This window comes from Balaenoptera acutorostrata, chromosome 14 (assembly GCF_949987535.1).
Source record: "Balaenoptera acutorostrata chromosome 14, mBalAcu1.1, whole genome shotgun sequence".
In the NCBI taxonomy this organism is placed as follows: Eukaryota; Metazoa; Chordata; class Mammalia; order Artiodactyla; family Balaenopteridae; genus Balaenoptera; species Balaenoptera acutorostrata.
Window position 1 is genome coordinate 24,270,594 of NC_080077.1, and position 18,630 is coordinate 24,289,223.

Sequence of the window (18,630 nt, forward strand, 5' to 3'; positions counted from 1 at the left end):
TTCCAGTTTTTGGTGATTATGAGTAAAGATGATATAAAATCTATGTGCAAGTTTTTCCATGGAAATATGTTTTAAATCAGTCAGGTTAATACCTAAGATTATGACTGTTGTGTCATATGTTAATTGAGGCTTAGCTTTATAAGAGACTGATGAGCTGTCTTCTAAAGATGATGATATTTGTGTGGGTATATTCTGGGCACTCAGTTTTGTTCCATTGATTTATGTGTCTATTCTTTCAGTACTTCCAGATGCCTTGATTAATGTATTGATAGTTTTATAGTAATTCTTAAAGTCAGATACTGTGAGTCTTCCACCTTTGTTCTTCTTCAGTATTGTGTGGGCTATGATAGATCTTTTGTATTTCCATATAAATTTTAGAATCAGTTGTTTAATATCTATAAAATTATCTAGGATTTTGTTCAGGATTTCACTGAATCTATAGGTCAAATTGGGAAGATTGATATTGTAAAAATATGGAGTCTTTCATCCCATGAACACAGATTATCTCTCAATCTTTTTTTTAGATTTTCTTTCTTTCTTTCATTAGTCTTTCATAGTTTCCCACATGCAGATCCTATATATTTGTGAGATTTACTCTTAAGTACTGACTATATTCTTTCTCTCCAATACCAAGATCTTTCCCTCTGCTGATATTTCTCTTTCCTCAGCTATTTGAATGACTGATATATTCTATGCTTAATACTCATTTGTCCTTCTATTGACAGTCTGTTCCTGGTTACCCTGGGTAAAATAGCACCAGTCAGCCCATTTATGTTTTATTCCCACATCCTGATTATGTGTTTCATAGTACTTATTACAATCTAGAATTCATTTGTTCACTTGTTAGTTGTTTATGTTTTTATTTTAGCACCCCTGAATACAATATAAGTTCCATAAGGACATGTTGGGTCTCCAGTTGCATGTAGACTAATACATAATAGACACTTATAATAGCCAACATACATTCCAGTATCCATGTTCTTATGTAGCCCACTCTCATATTGCATGGGCTAACCTATATAACTAAGAGGAAATAACACTGTATTTTGGACCATAAAGTAAATCTCAAGAAATCTGAAAAGATTCTAATAGTACAAAGTATGTTCTCTGACTACAGTGTGATTAAATTAGAAATTAATACCAGAAAGCTCTCTAGAAATTTACAAAATTGGAAGCTAAATAATACATTTATAACTAATCCATGGATCATAAAGTTAATCAAAAAGGGAATTATAAAAAGTTTGAACTGAATGTAAGTGAAAAAGCAAATTTTTAAAAGCAAAAGTTAGAGGGACAATTTATTTATAGCAATAGCCATCTATATTAGAAACTAAGAAAGGTGCCAAATCAATTACCTCAGCAGTAACCTTAAGAAATGTGAAAAAGAGGTCATTAAACCCAAAGTAAGAAGAAGAAAGAAAATAAATAGAAAGAAAATCAACAACATGGAAAACCGACTAACGATGGAAAAAAAGTAAAACCAAAATGATTCTTTAATAAGATCAATATAATTTACAATGCTCTAGTCAGAGGAATCAGAAAAAAAAGAGAGAAGATTGAATTATCAATGGCAAGAATTAGAGAAGTGAAATAACTACAGATTCTGCAGATATTAAAAGTTAATAGAGAAGGACTGTAATAATTTTATGACAATAAATATGACAATGTAGATTAAATGGACAAATTTCTTGAAACACACCACCAAAGCAATCTCAATAAGAAATAGATATTTTGAGTAATTAATATCTGTAAAGTAATTGAAACTGTAATTTAAAATGTTCCAAAGGGAAATACCCATTGTAAATTAACAATACTTCAATTAAAAAAATGATTAAAAAAAAAGAAAAAAAAAACGAAAACCAGGACAAAATTGTTTTACTGGAGAATTCAATCAAACATTAAAAGAAGAAATAATAGCAAATCTAAACAAACTCTTCCAGAAATGTGAAGAGGATAAAATACTTTCCAACTCACTCTATGAAGCCAGCATTATTCTGTTACTAAAAGCAGACAAATATCAAAAGAAAACTACAGATCAATACTCCTCATGAACATTGATGCAAATAATTTTAGCCAAATATTAACAAATCCTTCCAACAATAATAAAAATGATAACAAATTGTGATCAAGTGAAGTATGGTTGGCTTAACATTCAAAAAGCAGTTAATAATTCTCCATATTAACAAATTACATGTAAAATATTTTCATCACAATAGAAGTATAAAAAGCATGTTACAAAATTCAACATCTACTAGTGTAAAAACTCTCAGTGAATTAGAGGTAGAATAAGGGAGCTTAGTATGTTGCAATATAAGATTAATATACAAAAGTAAATTGAATTTCTATTTACTATCAAAGAACAATCAAATTGAAATTTAAAATAATCCTACTTAAATAATATAGAAACATGAAATAATTAGGTATAAATCTGACATAGGATATATGCGATCTATATACTGAAAACTAAAAATCAGTTTAAAGAAGGCCTAAATATGAGCATTGGCTAGAAATCTCAATATTCTTAAGATGTCAGTTCTCTAACTGTTCTACACGTGTATTAAAGGCAATACTAATCAAAATCTCAGCAGAGTAAATAATCATTAACTATTGATATATCTCAAAATAATTAGGTGGTATGTAAGAAGCCAGACAAAAAAATAGATATGGTATGATTCTATTTACAGGCAAATTCTATAAAATACAAACTAATTGATAATGACAGAAAGATGAGTAATAATCTTGGGATGGAAATGGGTGGAAGAAAACAGAGTGAGGCATTATAAGAGTCCAGAGGGAACTTTGAGAAGTAATGGATACGTTTACTATCTTGTTTGTGGTGATGATTTCGTGGCTGTGTACATATGTCAAAACTTTCCTATCTGAACAATTTAAATATGTTCAGTATACTCTATGTCAATTATATGACAAGTAGTTTTTAAAAGGACTGAAAGTAAATGTACCCCTTTACTCTCTTCCTCAGCCATACAAAATCTTCCCAAAGATAATCATGGTTGTTTTTGTCATGTTCTCTCATATATTTTAATAAATCTATATATACATAATTTTGTATCTACAGATATATAGTATTTTACATAAATGACACAATCCCTCATATTATTTCCTGACTTTCAGAAAAAATAATCAACGGGAAAGAGAAGAAAATTTCCAAGACCTGGAAATGCATATGAATTTTTATGTGCTAAGGAGCCACCAACTGTCAGGCAGAATCTATACAAACAGACCCATACTGAGATCATCCTCCCTGAATTTCAGAACAACAAACATACACAGAAGAGCCTCAAAATCTTGGGAAAGATTTTTGGATGAGCGGGAAAAAAAAGTTACTCAACAAGGAATGAGACGCAGATGGCTGTCAAGCTGCATTATTTGTATTGGATTCTAGATGACAAAGAAGCAACATCTTTGAAGCCCTATGGGATAGGTATTTGGAACACAAAAATACAAATTCATCCAAGCAAGTTTTCAAGTGTGCCCTCTCTCTTAGCACCAACAAGTATTTGACGATTCAAATGAGAGCAACCTCAGTAGTTGGTGAAAAGAAAACTAAGTTTTTGTCAAAGACAAATTTATCATGAAGCCACTGAAGCTTGAACTTCAAAGTCTTAAACTTGCTTATACATTTCAGACCGTGTGTGTGTGTGTGTGTGTGTGTGTGTGTGTGTAAAAAGATATTTATTATAAGAAATTCGCTCACACAATTATGGAGGCTGAGAAGTCCCAACATCTGCTGTTTGCAATCTGGAGACCCAGCTAAGCTCCATGATGTAGTTAAGTTGGAGTCCAAAGGTGGGAGCCTACGAGGTAGCTTTCAGTCCAAGTCTGAGGCCTGAGACCCAGGAGCCCCAAGAACCGGAGAAGACAGATATCCCAGCTCAAGCAAGAAAGGCTGAATTCTTCCTTCTTCCACCTTTTTGTTCTGTTCTGGTCCTTGATAGATTGGATGATGCCTGTCCACACCTGGGAAGGCAAACCATTCTACTGTGTTCACTAACTTAAATGCTAACTTTATTTGGAAACACCCTCACCAACCCATCCAGAAATAATGTTTTGCCAAATATTTGGGCATTCCATGATCCAGTCATGCTGCCACAGAAAGTTAATAATCACACCATGCAAAACCTAGATATGTGCCTAAATGCAGCAAGTTAAGCAGTAGGTATCAAATTAGGGAAAAGAAAAGTAAATAGAGATGCCTTTTTCAAAAAAGGGGCAAGAGAGGGAAAGATGATGCTAGCTATAGGAAACCATAGAGTCAGGAAGTTTCTTTAGAAGACTGACCTAAATATGTCCATAAGAAATGTGGTAATGGGGATGGAGGAGGTGAAAATTCAGTGGAAAGTGGGACTAATTTATGGAGAAAAGTATCAGAGAAACAGAAAAGATTTTGGTTAAAAATTCAGGTTGAAAAATCAGTCTTGAAATAATCTAAGGATTGTTTTCTCCTCACCTTAGTATTATCATGGGAAAGAGTGCTGATGTTCATTTTTTGAGGGAGTATGGTTAAGGCTGGTCATGACTGATGGCTTGATCTTTCCTTATGAGATGGGAAAAATGCTGTCTGCTCACATGGAGGCATTTTTCTGAAGGTGTTTCCCCTCGTGTATAATTTGTTTACAATATTTTCCAGAATGAACAATTACGTTGCAGAATCAATATGACATACATATTTTGATCGGTCCTGAAATACAAAATTCTCTAGACAGCCTCTTTACATGTCTGCTGATTTTACAGATAAATAGATTGAGATGTTTTTAGCATGGTCTGCCAATCAGCTCCTCATCATGTGCAATCACAGGAAGAGCAGTCACCCAAGAATCAAAAGATTTCAATTCTTCCCACTGTGTTTCTCTGGGCTTCAGCCTCTTCCTTCACAAAACACATATACTGGACTAAGGTCTCTCTTGTTTCTAAAATTGCATGAGGCTATTTTAAATTTATTTACTATCTAAACAGAAAAATTGGAGTGTGGGAAAGGAAGGAATAATTGTAAAATGAGGTAATCAGAACATCTTTAAAAAAGAATAAATGATTACAAAACTGAATCTTAAAGAATAAATAGACCCTACATAGTAAAATCTAATATTTGTATTGTTTTATAAGTTAAGTGCTTTCTAATTTATATAACATTTTATTTATTCCTCCTGTCATGGCCATATAATTTATTAAAAATGTTATTTCCATCCTAAAGGCAAGACACTGAGGCTCAGCAAGAAAATAGGGTTCTAATTATTGCATACCTGCAATGTTCCAGGCACTGTAATAGATAATGCAATTCCAATGTAAATAAAATGTGGCCCATATTCTGGGCTCACTAATTAATGGAATCAGATGAAGAGATTGGAAAATAAAGAGAGCATAGTAGAGTCTCTTGAAAGCCAATCAGACACTTGTAGACAACTTCCAATTACTCAGATATTTCATGGCAAATCAAGATAAGGAAAAAGTTCCTAATGTTTTCTTTACATCACTGTATTATTCTGCTTCATTATTTCACTAGGAGAAATGTATTTATTATACCATGAAGGTGATAATCTAAAAAAGTGAAAAGATATATATATATATTCCTACTCAATTTATATTATACATATTTAATTAACTAGGAATCCGTAATATATCTGAAGTTATTAAGTGCACTTTATGAATAGTCAATAATAGCCAGTTACAAATAACAATATGAAAAAAAGCTGAGAGAAAATCATTCAGCCCATTATGAGGAATAATATCACAAGAAGAAATAGAATGGTGACCTATTTCTTAAATAATTAAACCAAATTTCCTATAACAAGAAGTCACTTTGTAATTTTAATTACTGCCTTCTAAGTAACTCAAATTCTCATTTGTAGTTCTTCAGTGTAGTCTATTTCTGCATTTTAAGCATAAATGTGTTGACTTTCATTAATTATAAAAAAGCTATCAATGTGTCTTCATTTTTGTTCACACCTTATATATGAATGTTAGACAATGAATTATTCCTTTACACAAATGTGATGTACATGAAATAATTACTTTAAAATATTTTAAATTCTGGATGATGATAATATATTATATTAAACTATTTTTCAATGCATACATGAAAATATTGAATCATATTTTCTTAATGGAAAAGTGTTCAATACCTAAACAATATGCTGGTAAATATTCCTAGATAAAATTGAAGTTATCCCCAGACCCAAAACAGTTCATTTGAAGCTAACTTGCATGTATTTTAAGTTCATCATTCCCATCTACATGGTTTTACAGTATTAGGCTTTGAGCATATACAGATTTGGGTGATGTCATTATTATCAACAATAGAGTTCTCTAATAATCTCAGTTCAAAAAACAGGTGTGTATGACACATAACTTGCTTTCACACTGCAAAACCTAACTTAATTTCTTTTATGAATTTAATTTCACTGGGTTTTGGAAACTTTTCATCAGCCAATTAAGGGTATCCCTGTCTTTACTGAGAATTTCCTATGAAAATAAATAGTAGAAGGAATGGACAGATAGACACATGGTCCAAGGTCCTCTTCTGTCCACATTGTCATCATCTGCAGTATCCATTCTATCTGCTGATCCTGGGTGGTCAGGTTATGAAGTATTCTTATTTTTTGATCCCCAAATCCTTTCTAATGTGTCTAAATCCCTTGGAAACATTTGTTACTTCCCCAAAGTGCTGAGCAATAGGAAACACAGTTTACACCTTTAAACCAGGACTCTCATTTGGGCAATGCAGAAAGGAGTAAATGCTTCAACATATGCTACATCCTCACCCTCCTGCCCCTCCTGCCTGAATAAGCAAAGCAAAAGGAATCAATTAGGAGAAGAGTAAAGTCTAAAAGTTTGCTTAATGTTTTCAACTGTTAGTATTCCTAGAAACTATTATTGTTGTGGTTGAACTCAATGTATACAACATGAGTTCTGACCTCATAATTGAATATGTTTTAACATTTTGAACGATATCTGTTTTCCACCCTTATTTGGAACCCTGGTAGAAGGTCTACAGCAGCCCGTGGTAGCATGTCTACACTCCCAAGGCACCTTAAAACGATAAAAGATATGGGCTAAGTCCCCTCTGTCAACTTAAAGAAAACCACACAACATGAGAGTTGTGAGTTTCATTTTTATTCAAGGACTTACTGAGGACTATAATCTGGGAGATAGCCACTCAATAGCTCTGGGGAAAATACTCCAAAAAGGTAGAAGAGAAGCCAGTTTATATGTGATTTTTGGTTAGGGAATATGTGCAGTTAAGCATACATTCTTGGTAAAAGATTACTGCTATTCACAAAGAACAAATATCTCAAGTTAATGATTTTAGTGCTTTTCTATAAATGGGAAGATGCAAGAATGAGGGTTCACTGATATTCTTCCTGAGATATATCAATACATCTAACTATCTAAGGAGCCTGCCTGTCCAAAGCACAGAGGGCTTCATCTTATTTTTCATCCTGAATTCCTCTCAGAGTGCCCTGTGAGTCAGCATCTGCAGTGGTTAATGACTTCATCCTTGTAGAACTGTGTGGTGACCAGTGCTCTTTGTTTTTCTTTGTTTACACCTTCACCCCATGAAACTGGGAGTCCCTGATGATGAAGGAGACAGAGAGACCAAGACCAAGTTTTGAATTGGATACCCAGGGAAGTAGAGGTGGAATCCTGAGCAAGGAAGACTTCTCAAAGTCTATGTTTGCAAATTAGAGTGTGTCTTGCAGCTATAGGCATAGCCAGTGGGGCATAGCCTGCCAGAATAGAACTCCAGAGACCCAGGTTTCCCCAAAAGAGCAGACCAAAACATGTAGAAGGATGGCAAGGGGAGGACAATATTGAGAACCAAATTTCCTACTTTAGGACCTACCTTGAAAAGCAACATGGCTGACGGGGCATGTTAGGAAAGAACCATGAAGGAACATGGGGTCTGGGTTCAACTCGATCCAGAGAACAAGGACTTTCATCCTTATTCAAAAAATCCAATCCAAAACCCTCCTTGAAGGGCTTCTCTTCTGCTACAACTCAAACTTAACCAGAAGAATTACCCAAAGTTTCCAGCACTGCCTGCCATGGACTTGTACCTGCAAAGGGAGGCATGACTAGTACTTGAATCATTGTACTTGTGCTCCAGTGACTCTTTTGCTGGTGGTTTCCTGTCTGCATCAAATGACACTGGTGTTCACCCAAATCTTTATACACCACTGGGGGCCCTCAATCAGAGAGTGTGTTTGAATCATTTGGGAAATTTTCACAACAAATGTGACTGCCAGGCCCATGAAAGGAGCCAGGAGATTCTCATTCACGTGTAAGAAGTTCCAGGGCACCCTCTGAGAGTTCTAACATGATGCTCCTTTCTCATCTTTAAACGCACCCTCATGAAATATAACCATGCAGATCAGCATAATGACAAACTCTGAATTCAGACCAGCCTGCTCCACTGGGTAAGAGCTAGGGATCTTCTGGAATGTTACCTAACATTTAAGCCTCAAGCCTCCTCCTGTACTAAAATATAGATAGGTAAACAGAGTATATATATGTAGTATACAAAATTTAAATATATTATATATATATATATATATATATATATATATATATATATATATAAAATACCTAATAATTACTTGTGAATGAAGAACTTGACTGCCATATCAGTAAACAAAGGATGCCCCGAAGGTGAGCCCTGAGGAAACTCAGGATGGGCAAACGCAGGATACTGGAGCCAGAGAGCTGAGGTACATATCAAAGGAATGATTTTGATGAGCCCGGACTTTTGCATCTTCCCACATATAGAAAAGCACTAAATTCATTAATTTCAGGTGTCTGGTTTTCTTTAATAAACAGTAATCTTTCGATATTCTGACTACCTGGATTTTGTTACAAAACTATCATGTATCCTGGCTCCACCCTTAATTCTTTGGAGCGGACCCGTAGAGCTATCTGAGAGGCTGTCTCTGGGCTTGAAGTCCTCAGAAAGTCCGCCGAATAAAACACAATGCTCAACTTTTAGGTTGTGCATTTTTTTCAACAGACATACCTGAGAGCTTTGTTTCTGTTGTTGTAATGTTTTAATGAGATTATCTAAGGCAATGAGTCCACTGCCTGAACATAGTAAAATGCTGAACAAATTCTGAGTGTAACTTTTGGTTGCTATTACCACTTCGCCCTCTTTCTCCTTGACGAATTCCAACAGAGTTCATGTAACCCCAGTCTTTCACAAAATCTTCATTTGTACCTTCACTTGACACTAGTTTATCATGTTAACTGACTAAATTGTCATGTTAACAGCACTGGTTTTTGAGAATAGAGGTTAGGCCCTGGGAAGCCAGATAAAGCAGCAGGACCCTGGTTACCTGGAAGGGAAGGGTTTGAGCACAGAATTGGGGGAGGAGATGGTGTCAAAGATATATTTGCTGCTTAATCATTTGGCCTAGAACTAGCCCTTAGAAAACCTGGTGGCTCAGTCCAATTAACAGCAATATTAGGCTCTCTTTCCTCTAATTCACACTTTGAACTGTCCTAAAATAAGTGGAGTTTTATGACAAGATGAATCCACAGGAAGAGGTGACTCAGAAATCTGGTTAAAGTTGACTTTCTCTTTGCCATTTCCTGTTTTCCTTACAAGTGATGTATTTTTGGCACAGAGTGTTGTTATAAACCGTCTGGGGCAGTTGTTTCATGATACTGTATTCAGTTGCTAAAAAGAGAGAATTCTGAGTTAGTGAATGACTAAACTGTGTTTTCATCCTGAATAATGATAGACCAACTAGACAATTGTAACTGGATTTTCCATTTCTTTCCTGACAATGGCATCAAGCTATGGGGTTGGAAGTCCATAAATAGACAGATGTATAAACTATAAATGCTTGAGTCTTGCTTATTTTCTTCCCAGTTCTAATTTCTAGACAATGATCCCATCTTTGCTCAGCTAGTTATTTTCATAGGAAACTTTAGTTATGGAATTTCTTAGCATGGAAGTTTGTCTCCTTTCTTTATATTCTTTTTTGAACATTACAGATTTTAGTGATAAAAATAAATCTAATTTGTTGTTTTGAAACTTTCCTCTATATAAGATGCTTTCTCAAAAGAGAAACACATTCTGTCTCAGTTTGACACAAAGTGATTTTATTGCTGACAAGAAAGAGACTTCAAAATGAGTTCATATGACAGAGCAAAATGAAGTTTAAGACAATAGAAAATCTCTTTGCTTCGCTCTATGTAAAATAAGTGATTCTATTGATCTGAGACCTAAAGTGCCTATTGCCATCCTAACAAAGTACCAAGAAAGTACATTTCCAGTAAGTCTGAGAGCTTAGTAAAACTATTTGATTATCACAGTGTAAAATTATTTCATTATATATTATCACCCTGTGTATGTGAATATACCTGCTTACAAATTCACATTTGCTAATAAAACCAAAGAGATAATTAAAATAGGTCTTTTCACAATATTCTTGACTATGTGTATTTACTACTTAAAATGTTGTATGGACATTTCATCAAGTTCTACATGCTCCAGGAAAATATTTTAGGAATTTGTCATAGGGAACTGAATGACAACTCAAAAACAAATGGCGTTTCACTGCATAGACTTAAATCAAATTAGTGATTTTCAGATTGGCATGAGCTGGGTGGAATTTGAAATATGAGCTTAAAATCTGTAACTATTTACCCTTCTTTTCAATCTATATTTTATTAGTTTCCAATTATAGAAGTAAGGTATTTCAAATACCTCTCTGGACCATAATAAAGCAATAATCCTGTGTTCTTCACTAAGGATTATGGCTTCAGCCCTGGCAGCCTTTTATGTATTATTGATAATAATTGCAAATGAAATTCTATTTAGAAGTGTATATTTTGTAAAGCCTATCCCTGAGATTTTATCAAAAGTTTTCTACTATCTACATAAAATCTCCAAATTGGAAAATAAAGGGTTGACAAAATTTCCTATATAATTTGGTCTTGTGGGGTTCTTGGTAGTGGAGTTAATTCTAATTGTTGAGTTTGTTTTCTTGGAAAACATTAATTCAAGTCACCTAAATTATTTTTTTCTGAAAAGTTTAGAAACAAAACACAGACAGAAGATAAAACAAAAAAAAAATTTCTACATCTTGATTCTCATGTAGTAAGATCATGACCTGGTTCCAAATTCCAGCTTTGACATAAACTAAATATGTTAACTTGGGTAAATTATTTAATCTTTTTTTGAGCGTCTGTTTTCTCATTTGTAAAATGGATGCAGTAATTTACATTTAGAATTGTTGTGAGCATTAAGTGAGAGATTGAATATGTGCCAGAGACTGCGGTTTCATCACACTAGGTTTCCCTTTCCTCTGAGTGCGCAGGGGGACTGTTTTTCCCTGCCTTCTTTGCAACTGGATGTGGCCAGTGGGGTGTGAATGGAGGTGATATTTGCCTCTCCCAGAACTGACCCTTAAAATACTCTTGCATGATCCACCAATGTCTCTCCTTCTCCATCTGCTAAATGAAAAGGACTTTTAGGACTTAGAGGATTAGAGCTATGAGATGCAATTTGCCTGGGTTCCTGAATATCCTTGCTGCACAGACCATTTACTGAAGAGGAACATCCATATTTGAATTTGTATAAAGATATAAACTTTTACTTGAAAACCAACAAGCTTTTGGGACAAAGCTGCTGCTAGCATTACTAACCCTAATGTGTACAAAATATCAGCTCCCAACTAGACGGAGAGCTCCAGGAAATCAGTGATCTCTCTCCCTGTTATCCATTGTGCTTCCCACCAAGTGAATGACTGCAGTGCCTCACACAAGATACTCAAAATATAAATGAAAATATAAACTGAAAAACCACTTGCAAAGCAGCATTTACCTATGTGCTTTAAAAATCACAGCTATTTTCATTATGTTATTATTTTATACTATTATTTATTTTATTTCATATTATTATTTATTAATTTTATTTATAGTTAAAGAATTTTCCTTCCTTCTGTGTCCATGATTTTCCTTACTCAGGCCCCTATTCTTCTTTGGGAAGATTTCAGCCGCCATCTTGCAGATCTTCTGGTCTCTGGATTCCATACATAGCAAGATCACTTCTAGTCTTTTGTAGAACATGACTATTTTTATCAAAGTATGAATATACTCCAAGGCTATTCATTTTAATGAGTTACTTTTTCAAATGAGTTATTATTCACATCGGTTAGCATTTATAAGTTCCTAGAATCATGCCTGGCACAGAGAAACTACTACATAAATGTCTTTAAAAACAAAACAAAACTGTGTCATCTTTATATGATGTTTGCATTTCTCCTTCCAGTCCAAAATAAATTCTTTTTTTAACAGATTTTGTTTCCATTTGAGATCATTTTACCTTATACTTGATGTTATTGTGTGTCCTATTAAACTTATGTTTGACTTTTGGCACAAATATACTTCTGCTGGTGTCCAAGCCTTATCATGAACATAAAAATTGCTCTCTTTCAAATTGCCACATAACATCACTAACAAGCTTTATATTCAAGGGCGTACTGTAACCATCTCAAGTGACTGCATTTCTTTCCAACTTTGTGTTCAGTGACTTCATACTGGTAACTTGAAATCAGCTACTGTAGGATTATCTACACATGGAAACTGGTAGATTCTACAAAACAGGACTCCCCAAAATCCTCTCTCTCCTGTGTGTTCTCTCTTGTTCTCCTTCTCTTTCTGGAGAGCCAGTTGTTAAACATTTCCCAACACATCTCTGGGACATTGCTATTTATAAAGCCTAAAAAAGGTTACTCCAAAAGAAAGTTAAGATAAACACAAATCAGGGTACTGGTGGATATGCAACAACTCAATATCGAAGAAAAGAAAGTGGTTCTGAGTCTCTTCTGTGAATCCAGAAATTTGCATGATGCCCGAAAAATAATAGGCATGAAATGTTTGTTGAATAAATGATACAATTTGGAAACAATACTTAATGTAGAATAATAACTGCTGACTTTTACTGATCACTTACTAGATGTCAAATACTATTTCAGCTGATTGACAGAATCCTCAGAAAAACGCCATGAGTTAAAACATTAATGTCTTTATTCTACAAACATAAAAATGAGGAACAAAAACCTCAGTTAGGGCTATGAGCTAAATTGGTAATTATATTGTTGAATAAATGCTTAATTTATAATTCACTACACTTCAGGTACAACTCAGATTTCTGATTTTCTTGAAAAATTGGAATATCAGGCTGTAGCACATACATTCTAATATGACATTAATGGAAGCATAGATGATTTACAGGAAGCATTTCTATTTTGATGAAGTATCAAGTATTTAGTTTATCACTTTCTTCTACTCCTGGATGCGATTTTATAGTTGGTCAATTTACCTTAGTTTTGTGAGCTTTCTGGTCTTTAGAAGCAGTTGAGGCTGTAATTCCTGAAGTAATACTTGAACCCAGTTCCAACGTTTTTACTCTTAACCCATATGATGTTATGATGAAAGATAAATGTTTGATACAAATAGAGATATTTCAACCTATCTTTGTTGCTATTATTGTTTTTAAAATCAAGCTACTATTGCATATAATTTTGCATAATATGATACATACATGTGTATTTGGCTTTGTACATGTATGTCCATCTATATTGGTATACACACATAAAATCCACAATTTTATAACCATCAAAAAAAAACAACTAATAATACTTTCAAAAAAATTCAGAAGGCATTGACCTGATTGAACATATTTCCATTTCAGCGCTTGCCTCCTAATTGAGCAATTGGCTTCTATTAAAATTCAGATTCCCAATCTATTCACTAGTCCAGGCTTCTTATGTGTGATGTTGGTATTATATTTCCTGAATGAACTTAATGGCTCTAGCATGAATCCAGTCCAATTCATATATCTATTATACACATGCATATCAGATAGAAAATACTACTATAATGATATTGATGTTATTTTAGATGAAGTTTTCCAACTACTTGATTGTTATGAAGCAAATGTTATAAAGACAGCTGGCTACATCCTCATTTCCAGCAAACACAGGACGGGAGGTAGAATAATATAATCAAGATGGAAATCTTCCGCAAGTGTTTCCAGTGAGTAGGGGTGGTTTCCTGGATGGAAATCTTCTGCAAGTGTTTCCAATGAGTAGGGGTGGTGTCCTGGAAACAAGACAACTCCTACACAATGGACACTATATCTCTGGGCTGAAATGCCTTACATTTGCTTTTGACCATTAGAGATTTCTGTTTGCCTATCACCCATCAAGACAGATTGTGGGCTGGGTATTTTGGAGAAGAATAACATGCTTTCTATCCACGATAGTTTTCCAAGCAAGCTCATCAAATTCATTATGTTATGCGAGGAAAGGAGAATCAGAAAATGAGTCAAGTGGAGGGTTTATATGTACTTGCAGTTCACAAAGAAGGACTCTGCTTTACAGCCAGGCACAAAGAAATTTTTTGTATAACTAAGATTAAACATAAAATAACTACAGGGAGAAGAAATTAAGAGGCTTTTCTTATTCTAAGGCATTTGTATCATTTTATAATACAGCAAACAGACTTCATCAATGTCAGGCATCGCTAAACTATAGTGATGCCACTACCCAGAGGAGTCAATTCTTTGTCCTGGGGAGCGAAGTCTCAGACTGTAACAGCATTTCTGAACACACCCAGGGGTAAAAGCAGAAGTTTGTTGTCATGCATGAGAAACAGGAATTGCTCAAGTCTGCTGTGACTTGAGAGATGAAGGACCTCATCCTCAGAGACCCTGTAACTTATGGACATTAAAATTAAGTCCCAAAGCTAGGTTCAGAGAGTTTTTTAAACGAGGCATTCTAAAATATATACACTGAAATATCTTTTTTTTTTTCTTCCCTAGTGTTCTCTATATGTTTGAAAGCTTGACTTGGATTCAGTAGTGAGTATTATTTACAGACATGACTCATCAGTGCCCTGAAATGGTTAACATGCAAGCAACTAACTCACCCAACAGTGAGGAAGCCACTGGGGAGAATCTGGTTTCCAGAGAATAATGACTCATTCTAATACTTTTTTATAAATATATTAGCAAACAACACGTTATAACAAGCGATGTCTTCTTTGTTCACTCACACACACATACACACAGAGCAGCTAGTGATAAAATAAGTGATACCACTTTTATCTGCTTATTGTCTTAATATTTACCAGAACATCCAGATGTCATAAAGATCCCGAGCACATGAATATCTATTTGCTTATGTGGTTACATTAAAGTTGATAGAAATACAAGGGAGGTCACAAAATTCAGCAGTATTAGCTTCCAGCAGAAGAGAAACAGAGCGACTGAAGGGCAAGTTCTCTTTTGCTTATAAAGTAATATGATACACTTTACTCCCACCTGCTTCTGGATACTCCAGATTATGCGCTCCTTTCACGCCCACCCACGTGGACTCTACTTAGTAACTGAAGTGAATCACTTGACTGTCCTTTATTCTACAAAATGCCATTTCATAGTATTTTATGCCATTAGATCAATACTTATGTGATAAGCTAAATAGTTCTTCCAAGCCCCACTGAAAAGTAAAAGAATAAATATTAAGGTAACATTAATTATTAATAAAATCCAGTCCTGATGAACTTTAAATTTGAATGAGATTCTTATTTGGTAGTAGGATTACAAACAGACCATCAACAATTATTAGAAACTCAATAATGTACATATGGAATTGAGTGATTGTTGACTATTATGCCTTTTGCTTTTAAAGGGCTGGTGTGACAGTGGCCTGTTCAGCATCCCACTAGTACTAATGATGGGCTTGGATGGCAGAGCCAGCCTGCTCTTGTCTCATTCCCAACAGCAGGATGGAAGACAGAGTGACCCAAATAAAGCTAAGGTCCTAAGCAAATGTTTCCCTGAGGGTCAAGAATAAAATAAAATGGAAAATATCACTCAATATCTTTCTGTCAAAGGCAAGGAGAGAAGTGCCTGCATTTAATCGCAGGAGGGATGAAAAAAATGTAATGCATTAAGTTTCACTTTTGCATTTGCTATCAGGAAACAGGACCAAAAAGGGGTTTCAAATTACAATCAGCTCACTGTAGACTCACTAACTTATCTTCTTCACCTCAGTCAGAGAAGTCTGTACTCATTTTTGCTTCTCTGTCATTTCTTCTCTTCCATGGCCTTTTGATCGCTGTGTCAACTCAAAGTTTTTAAAGTGGTCAGGATATAAATAAAATGAGTGTATTCACTGATATCAACATCAATAGATGTATGTTACATGCTAAACGTATCAATGACTATAAAAATAGCAAATACTAATTGAACATATATTATATATACCAGGCATTATTTTATAACACTAACATTTTAACTCAGTCAATCCTTATAAAAATTCTATGTAATAGATACTGATGCTGCCTCTGTTTTACAGATGAAGTAAGAAGAGTTCTACCCAGCTTGTAGGTATTGAGACTGGGATGTCCAGAGTCTGACTGCAGATTCTGCTCTCCTAATCTCTCTACTATGCAAAGAGAGTTTATAAAGTTATTCAATTTTTATATCGTCAACAAAATTAGAAGTTTTTTACTTATCCAAATAGCTATATCAAAAAATCAGTACAATAATGACTAAATAAATTAAATAAATGATAAATTCATTTTCCTTGAACTGGATAGTTGTTAATTTGGTAAATATTTTTAACAGTGCTATATCAAGTTCTATTTTGTTCTGAAATGAGTGAACATGAATAGAAATAACATAGAAATGAAGAATTATGACATGGGAGGAAACTTGATACACATATTTTGCTTTTGTAAATTTCTTAAGTACTAGTATAATTTTTGGTCATGTTGGGCACATAATATTTTTTTAATTAAAACATGAACAAAAGAATACTAGCTAAAGCATAATATGATTACAAGTGCCACCCTTAAATACTTGGGTCAGCTACAGAACATGTGGACTCGTCCACTTCTGAGGAAAGAGTATCAGCCTGCCCCCAGCACCTCCCCAGAATCCTTAGGATTGTCATAAGCTGGAGTAAGAGAGTCTTTGTTGCTTTATTAGTGAGGCAAGTCACAACCACTAAGATGAGTACAATTAAGATGATAGGATTAAGGAGGATAATTAAAGTACATATAAAAATCAATACCATATGTACAGTGCTGTATGGAAAAGGTCAGTATTAAACTACAACTAAGAACCGGGGAACAGGGCATTGAAAAACAAGGGATAGGGCAGAGAATCAACTGAGGAAAGAAACTAGAAAAAGATGGAGAAAGGGAAGAAAATGTAAAAATTACATTTCTGATTAGACAAAATCTATTCCAGAGAGCAAAAATAAAATATTGCTTAATCCCATGGGTACACTCAGCCTTTAACTATGAAGTCATAAGTTTTTTAAAATTTTGTTTTTCATTTTTATTTTACAGCTCTCATTTGGATACTCACATGAATTAGTCATGCATATTATTCCATATCAATTTACATGAATTTCTTTTTTTTCTCTCCACACGTAAGGCAAACTTATTAGTATTTAAAAAGACCATGTAGAACAATGTGGTAATTAAAAAGTTTATGTTACAGCTTATTAATAATAGCCCTTTAACTCTAGCTAAAGGCATAAACACAATATTAATGACAAGAAAACTGTAATGTGATATGATGTATCACTAACATGATAGAAAATTGTATTTTAAGATTTTTATATATTATTAATAGGATTTAATATAATGGGATTTTCATGTAAGATCAAGCATTGTCCACAATGCCTCTGGATAAAAAGCAGTCCTATATTTCATGCTCATAAATAGCATTGTAGATACATCACACATGCTCCCTGCATATGAAGGTTTATAACCTAAACAGAAACAGTTGCAGGTTCATGATATTTCGTGTCTTTATACTTTCCATTATGCTCTTTATTGATTAAACTGTGATTCAGATTAAAAATTCCCTGTAAGATTGGAGTAGAAATATACGTCTATTATTATTCCATATTAACTGTGTATAATTTAATACATTTACATATGTCTTATAAATAAAGCTTTCTGAAATCTTAATATTAAAGATGCAACTTTAATTTGTGAGTCTGTTTTTGTTTCATAGATATGAAATAGTTTGCATTTGTGTGCAAACTATTACATATAGGATAGATAAACAGCAAGGTCCTACTGTACAGCCCAGGGAACAATATTCAATATCCTGTGATAAACCATAAGGGAAAAGAATGTGAGAAAACATATTTATGTATAACTGAGTCACTCTGCTGTACAGCAGAAATTAAACATAACATTGCAAATCAGCTTACTTCAATAAAATTTTTTTTAAAAGATTCAACTGATGAATGCATTTCAAGCATGAGAATACACAGTATTGACTCTAAAAATAAAATTAAAGTGTTTAAGTGACTTAATAAAAATAGTTTGAAAATACCATAAGCACTTCACATGAAGAGTAAATTAAATACACTAATTTATTTCTGGGATGAATTGAAACGTTCTTTTCAAATGTAGGTCGATGATGTTGCTTCTTTCTAAGATTACTTACTTTATTTCTCTTAAATTCAGCGATGCTCTTTGTTTTTCTCTCAGTGACACCACAAAGTTTTCCAAGTTACACTTTTCATCTTATGTGTAATCATCTTTCAGTGTCTTCTTCAAAGAGAGAAATATACATAATCA

General features: G+C 34.0%; 1 long non-coding RNA gene across 2 annotated transcripts in view; it reads left to right on the forward strand.

Moving 5' to 3' along the window:
* LOC130704709 (uncharacterized) overlaps nt 1–18,630 on the forward strand; it is a 196,285-nt gene that overhangs the window by 91,801 nt on the left and 85,854 nt on the right. Inside the window, exon 3 of one of the 2 annotated variants that reach the window (XR_009005149.1) lies at nt 3,133–5,071. The exons of the other annotated variant lie outside the window; for it this stretch is intronic. This is a non-coding gene — a long non-coding RNA (uncharacterized LOC130704709). Of the gene's footprint in view, nt 1–3,132; nt 5,072–18,630 lie in introns of those variants that run through there. 2 annotated transcript variants of the gene reach the window in all.